This window comes from Hyperoodon ampullatus (assembly GCF_949752795.1).
Source record: "Hyperoodon ampullatus genome assembly, chromosome: 5".
In the NCBI taxonomy this organism is placed as follows: Eukaryota; Metazoa; Chordata; class Mammalia; order Artiodactyla; family Ziphiidae; genus Hyperoodon; species Hyperoodon ampullatus.
The window spans coordinates 18,166,872-18,175,145 of record NC_136918.1 but is presented as its reverse complement, the minus strand read 5'-3'; positions in this window follow the sequence as shown (position 1 = coordinate 18,175,145).

The window sequence follows — 8,274 nt, the reverse complement described above, 5'->3', positions numbered from 1 at the left end:
GGTATATGCCTTTCTTCCCATAAATAGAACTTAAAGCCTTGCGTTTCTGTTTTGCAAAATACTTTCAACTGTTAGCACTTACATGGCAGTTAATCAATGGAAACCTTTGTAAAATCAGTTGTTCAACTCCTGTTATTTCAAAATAAACGATCTAGTTGCTAAAACAATTACAAAATTTATATTTTGTAATTATTTGCCAAACAACAGGGGGCTGGAAGTCTGAATAAATGTTTCAGTTGACAGAGTATCAAAATGGACAATATATAGGTTACTATTCTTTTCTTATTAATAAAAACAAAATGTGTAGTTAACAGAGTCTGCGGGGCATGTTATATTAGGAAAATCTCTGACAGCACAATGTCATATGATGAAGGGAATGCTTTTTTTACACATCATTTCTACAAATGTCAGAAAATATCCTGCTTCCCCCCTCCTTTTTTAGACACTAATTGACTAAAGGAAATGGTTTCTGACAAGTGCTATAAATAATGCAATGCGTTATCAAACTAGCTAAGGCACAATAGAACTCTGATGAACTCATGTAGGCCCAAACACATTTCCCTGTGTGGTTATTTCTCCTGAGGCCAGGGCTCCTCTTGCCCTGGAATGGAGCATTCTCCTGAAGTGGCATGCACTTCCAGTCTAAAGAACCGAGATAGGTATACACTTCTGTATGATTTTGCCAATGGACATATCTCCCGTTAGAAAATAAAACACTCTCCTCTCACTTTGCCCTCCTCAAACTCTTTCTCGCTTATTAAATAACAGTTCACAGAATAAAGAAGAACCTCAAACTGGATTTTCCAAAGACTTAAGATGGCTGGTTGGCAAAGTGCGGGCATTTCTAATGCTTTTATTCTCTTTTTGACAATGTGCTTTTACCATGTTGTCAGAGTATAAATAAAGTCACACTTCTCAGGAGATAAGAGCAAGATTCTATTCCTAGGATTTTGTACTTTCCAAAAGAGCATACATACTGAACACACTATGAACAAACTAACATGGCAACTTGAGGTTTGGTTCCTTTGCTAAACAGAAAAAAGAACATCCCTTTCTTAAGTATTTTAATTGCCCGTAAGGTTCTGTGCATTCTGGAAAAGCTGTAACCCATGAGGAAATCTGAAAAGTGGACTATACCCTCCTAATGAGACAGTGATTAAATCTCTATGTTTTTCCACCAGCATCATATGCACTTAAAAAGCAATGACCTGCTTACCATGGCAAATCACAGTGCATATGATGTTGATGGAAGTATGTGCAGCTTACCGTGTGTCAATTACATTTTAACAAAGCCTTTAAAAAAAAGGCTAAGAACAGACATTTGTCTCAACAAATAAATGTAGCAAAGAACAGGAAAAAAAAAACATATTCCTGGGACCTACCCTAGACCTATGGAGGATAAAGACCAGTAATCTACATTTTAAGCAAACTCCCCAGGCTATCCTTAATCTCAATAAATTTTGGCAATCATAATCAACTAAAGCTAAAATACTACTTCCACGAGAGATTGTTTACTGCATTTCTACCTAATAATTTCCCAAAAGATGGCTTATTTGAGATCTGGCATTGTTGCTTTTGTTGTTGTCATCCATTTACAATGCTTGGTGTCAGTTTATTTATCTCTTGTAAAAATAAAATACAGTGTGTGTGTGTGAAAAAAATAAAATAAAAAGTCAAAAAAAATGGTTAAGATGAGATTTGGTGACATGATTTTTGATTATATTCTATTAACTACTTTAGAAAATAGACATACCTGCAAAATGTATGCGAAGTTCTGTTATATTCGTTTTTTAAAATATTATTTTAAATCAGGCACCATATATGCCCCTCCACATCATTCTTATTTATAATGAGAATAATTTATGTAGTAAAATTATTTTGCAAAAAGATGAAAAAACAATTAAGCACCTATTCAATCACTACAGTAAGATAAAATAAATTGTCAATAGTATAGATAAGATATGAAGGATTAATGTATGTATGGGAGTGTAGATATGCATGTATGTGTGTTTGTGTCTGCATGTGTATCCAAATAATAAGGAAAAACTTTGCATAGGAATTAGTCAAATCATGTTCTTCATACATAACTAAAACCTAGCTTTTTATTTAAATTCAAGTAAAACCTTTGTATTAAATTTAGTATGGGGGAGAAAAGACTTAAATAATGCTTTAATCTTCTTCCAGGAAGAACCACTTTAGTTTGGGTAAAACTACAAACTATGTATCTTCATTAAAAACCCGTGAAGAGATTAACTTTTGGGGAAGTTGGCTTGTGCTACATTTCTTTTTGATTTATATATAAAACCTGCAAGGTGTTCATCTTGTTCTTTAATAAAAAGTTTCTACTGGAGGAGCCACTTAGAAAAATTTACTTTTCCCCCAGAACTCATACATTCTATGATTATGCAACAATAGCAAATAATATTTGATATATTGGTATACAATTTACTTTCATCTGAATTTTGCCATTTGCTCCTCAGGACTCTAAGAGATGGTTATATTATCTTGCCCATTTGTGAACAAATAAATTAAGGCTTGCACAGGTAAGTGACTGGCTCACCAAAGTCTCCTAAGCTAATTAAATGGGAGAATCAAGACCCAAAATCAGGTCTTTTGATTCCAAATTTAAAATTTCATTCGCAACACATGCTAGTAATTTAACACCAAACTTTGTAGAAATGACCTTAAATACAATAGAAGTCAAAAAACAGAGAGATTGGGGGTAGAGTGGAGCATGGTGCAGCAGCCACGACTACACCCCTTGTGGTTTGCTCTGAGAGGTAAGTGAAAGAGAAAGCCCTGTGTATAGATCCTGAAGGAGATAAGATGGCCTCTTCACAGAGTTGAGAGATGGATGTTCTTGTCCTTGTATGTCCATGGGGTATGTACTGGACACTAATAACGTACACTTAGAAATGTGAGAATTATACACTACAGGTCTATTAGTTCCTTCTAGGATTGTTAATTAGTTTTAATCTAGTAATTCATACATTACAGGGTTCTAAATACTCAGTAACTGATTTAAAGATTAATTGTAGAGGAAGAGGTGTGTGAGCATGATTTTATTTTTATTTGTCTGCTTTCTGAGCAAGAAGAGCCTACATTTTCTTCAGAGCTTTCGAGGAGCTTAGATTTCTATCAGCAGAAACCTTCTACATAAGGAAAAAGGAAGTCTGCTCTAAAAGCATACTACTGAATATATGTTAAGCAAGTATGCTTACAGTAAGAATGGTCTATATCAGCCACTAAAACAGTGTTTGAAAAGCAGTGAAGGAGATGGAATAACTGTCTGAAACACTTCTAAGCCACGTAGAGGCAGATAGATCTTTTGACGGCTGTTAAAACCGTAGAAAAGTATGCTAGAGAGAAAGCACAGAGGGTTTGAAATGGTACAACTGATATTTTTCTTTTACGTGTAACAAACCTGTTCTCTAATATATTAGTTACCTTATGGCACGAAAACCAAAAAAATGGTAAATGTTAAGTTGCTTTCTAATAAGAAAACCCAAAGTCAAAACAATAAAAAAAATGACAATCTCAGTTCCACTGCCTCAAAATTATCTCCTTTGACAAAAACTGCAAGTGCTACTCCTCTAATTGTGCTCTTTACTTTTTTAGTTCTCTTTCTTCTCTACTATCCTAGGGGAAGAAAAATGTTTTCTTTAAAGAAATCCAAATACATTCAACACACAACAATAAACCTATTAAATGAATAAATATATTCATTAAAGATAAACAATACATAGATAACATAGTACACATGCATTGATTATATCAGCAGTTTATTGATGGTATGTATGTAGCCTAGACATAGGGGGGATACATGGATCCAGCTCTGAAGAATTTACTGCTTAATCAGGGGACATAAAATATACAAATAACTGCACATAAGAGAGAAGGTGGGAAGTACACAGCACAGATGACAATAAAGCTTGGTGACTAAAAGAGAGAGGTCAGGGGTGGTTTCTTGATGGATAAGACATCTAAAATGGGCCTGGAAGGATGGGTTTCATTTGGTTGGAGACAAAAAGGAATGGCACTCCAGACTGTAGGAATACAGAGAAGAAAGGCAAGGATAGGGGAAAGCACAAAACATGAACACTGGGGGAATTGGTCTGTGCGGATCACCCATGTGCAATGGGGCTGGCAGGAGATAATCTGGGGCTGGAACCAAACCAGTAAGGGCCTTGAAGGCCAGACTGAAGATTCCAGCCTTCACTTCTTAATTAATTGGAATTCATCCATTCTAAGATTTCACTCAAGGACAGAGTCAGAATATTTAACTAAATACCCTAAGGGCTAAGAATAAGACTGTATATGGGATACAAAGAAATCTTAATAAATAAACTTGGGATTTTTCTACTTCCTAAAGCTTTTGCTTTGGTTTCCAGAAAGCTGAGACAGAAATTTAGTTCTCAATTTCATCTCAAGTACTTGTTCCATCTCTTTTCCTTCTAACTGATTTGTTATGTCTCCTTTTCACAGTCCTGTTTTATATGTGCACTTACTGTTGCAAGCCAACCAACATCCTTTTTTGATGGAGCATACATCACACATAAATAAAATGATATTAACATTTGTCCTGGTACCAGGTAAGGTTGTAGATGCAACACTTAAAGTTTCAGAAGAGAAGAGACATATTAGAATCCAACCATCAAGTAAAGATTGTTCCTCTATAAATATTTCAATGAAAGATGGCCACATCGAATTCGGATACCCAGTTAGCATAGTGGACAATTATTCTAAAATCTACAACTGTTGGGTTCAGCAACCTATCTTGTTGCCTAGCTGTCCAGTTTGACCTTCCCTGTGAATTAGTGTTTCTACTATGATGCCAAAATGACCTTTTGAAACTTACAAGGCTTCCAAGGCTGCATAAATTTTCAGCTGTATCAGCCCTGGCTGTCACAGCATTCTGCATGATATGGAGTGGCAAAACTGGAGCATACTGTACTAGCCTAACCTTTTAAACTTTACAATATTGTACGGCCACTCAAAATTGAGTTTTCTCTTCCTGCATTGCCTTGTAATGCTAATTCTCTTGTTTATTTGTAAGGCAGTAATTCTAAGTATAAAATGGCACTTTTCTGACACGAAAATAGAATACTTTACTTATACACAGTAAACCTAACATTGATAGAGGCTTTAAAATAAATAGTTACTGACATCTACAAATAATACTTTTTTAATTACTGAAAAGAGTATTTAACTTCTGTGGCAATGGGAACTATAATAATAGGTCATTATTTCTGCAATGGCCAATCTGAAATTTGAGAGATGTCTAAATTTTATAATTGCACTTTTATAATTGCATCTCTTTATGTTAACCATTATGTATGCAATGCCTAGCACAGTGCCTAGAATATAAAAGAACCCAAATTAATATTTAAGTGAATGTTGCAGAATCTACATGTTTAATTACACTTCATTTATCATAGAACTATTGCACTGAAACATAGGTGCTAATTTTCTTACCAAAAAATTAGTACATTAGCATAGAATATTTATCTTTAAAAAAATACGCCTGAGAATTCTTGGTACACAAAGGGAAAATATTTTTCAAATCCATTAATGTCAGGTCATTTACAAACAGAAAACTGTTACTGTGCGAATAGGATAAAGTTTAACAACAGTAGGGAAAAAAAGCAATAGAAATCAATTCATTAAGACACAGTTAAGATTCTTAATAATGATATCTATCAACTGTTTGATCTCAAGCCTAATAACTATTAGAGAGTAATAATAAATTTAGATTTATACATGTATGTCAGAATATCTTTTGTTTTGTCACTGACATACTATATTTTCCCAAGTCCTACTTGTAATCAGTGCAAAGAACCACAAAATGATATTAATATTTCAGAGGAAACTTATACACTAACCTTATTGGTGAATGCATCCCTTAGTTTCATATATTTATTTTGTTCCTTTTTCAGCTATAATTTATGGACTGCTTCATAGTCCTTTATGGAATATACATGTACATATGGATATAACATACATATATGTGCACATCACACACACACAGACATGCTCTAATTACCCTGCTAGGACTTGGAGGAAAGTGAGAAAAGTTCATCAGAAATCTCCAAGTGTATGTCAATTCTCAATGACATGTTTGATTATTTTAATGTTGGCAACAGATTTCTATCTTTTTTTTTTTTTTCTTTGAGGTACGCGGGCCTCTCACCGCCGCGGCCTCTCCCGCTGCGGAGCACAGGCTCCGGCCGCACAGGCCCAGCGGCCATGGCCCACGGACCCAGCCGCTCCGCGGCACGCGGGATCCTCCCGGACCGGGGCACGAACCCATGCCCCCTAGCATCGGCAGGCGGACTCCCAACCACTGCGCCACCAGGGAAGCCCAGATTTCTATCTTTTAATGATGAGAGAAATGAACTGAATTACCCTAATGCCTTCAATAATGCAGCTGAATAAATTATAAGAGCATTTGCAACACTCTTTTATGGCTCAAGACACTTATTAAAATGTGTCACTTAAAGCCATCCAATGAAGCAATTGGCAGAATGCTATGTCATTCAGAAGTGACACCAGAAACTTCACAGGTGGTAATGATTTTGAGTCTAAAAGTAGATTTTGCTGATCTTGGCGAGCGCTGGGGCAGAGGGTATTAGGTGTGAGTAGAACTAATACCGAGCAAACCACACAGGCAGATTAGGCCATTTGATACTGCCCTCTTTTCCAAGCCGGGGAAACTTCGAAGTCCACTCCCTCATCTCTGCTGTTTTATGACCACAACGCTTCAAAACCCGCCTTTCACATCCTGCCTCCTTTATTAAGTCTTTCCAGAACTAACCTGGACTGAGCCTCAAGTCTACCTTGCTGGGTTTGTTGACTTAAGTCGTGCCATCCTGATGGAAACAAACAGGCAGACAAACAAACAGCAAAACTGGGCTGAGAGCTCAGCACTCACAGTACCTTGCTACATGACCCTTGAGCAAATCATCTGACCTTAACCTTGCTGAGCCTCCATTTTCTCACCTGTGAACCAGAGACAGGGCCAGCAATGCATAAATCTCACAGCGCTGTGTAAGAACTAAGTATGGTCACATAAGTAAAAGAATAAGTGCCTACCAAGTAAGAAGCTATTTTTATAATTATTATGATCGCTGATGGTCTGGTCTTTTGTAGTTCTTGTTTTGTTTTCATTATTTGACGATGAATGGATCTTTTCCTTTGGGCCATAAACTTCATAAAAGAGGACCTATATCTCTAATTTCTCTTGAAAATTTCAGCCAAAAATCTTATCACGAAGGTTTTTATGCAGTGGGCTTTAAATAAATGTTTATGATTGCAAATGAAGAATGGCAAGCCATAAAATAAAAATTCTGAGTTTTCCAACCTAGAATGCAGAATAAATCCTGGAAACGAGGAACAAACACTTCACAGCTGAATGGGGTCTTATAGAGTATGCACAGTTGCACTTTCACCATTTGAAAGTTTGGAAGCTAGCCTACAAAATACAGCTTTATTTCCTGCAAACAAAGAAAAGCTGGAGGAAAAAGAGCTTCGTGAGCACATCTAAAACCTTTTGTCACTAAAGTTAAATACAGCACACCTCTCTTTTATGGATTTTTCTTTTCTGTTAACACAAAAGTTGCAGCCTCTGAAACCTGACTGTCAATACTGAGTGTTTTCATCTCCTAATCAGGGAGTTAGTATGAAGAAGCTTCAGGTGAATTATGTCCCCATCTTTCTACAGAAGTGCCAACATCTGAAACAAATTAATCTCTTCTGTCTGGTCTACAATCACCCTACATCTGGGTCATGCTTATTTATCAAATACTTAAACAGAAAGATAAATAGCTTAAGTACTGAATCATGTAATTTGAACAAATTATGATTTGATTTTTGTCTTTTCTCCAATATACAAAGTATACAAAGAGTTAAGGTGTCTACTGGTTGGTTTTAGGCAAATTCCACACTCTGCCCACAAGCAGCCTATTCTTGGCTCTTCCGTGCCCACTTTGTTTTGCCCGTACATTACTTGTGAATATTTCCATCACTACACTGGAAACTACCCTGAGGACAGGGCGTATCTTACTCACTTCTTTATCCTCTGATAGGTGGATAAAAGCATGAGAGGTGGCACATGGACAAGTACACTCAATAAATATTTCCTAATAAGAGAGCTTTCCTTTGAGGTCAAAAGCAATGGCATACAATTTCTTCCATCTTTCTTCTCTAAACAATATATAATTTTATTTGGTATATGTTCAAAATACCTCTATGAAGAGAGGAATTTTTTAGCAAGTG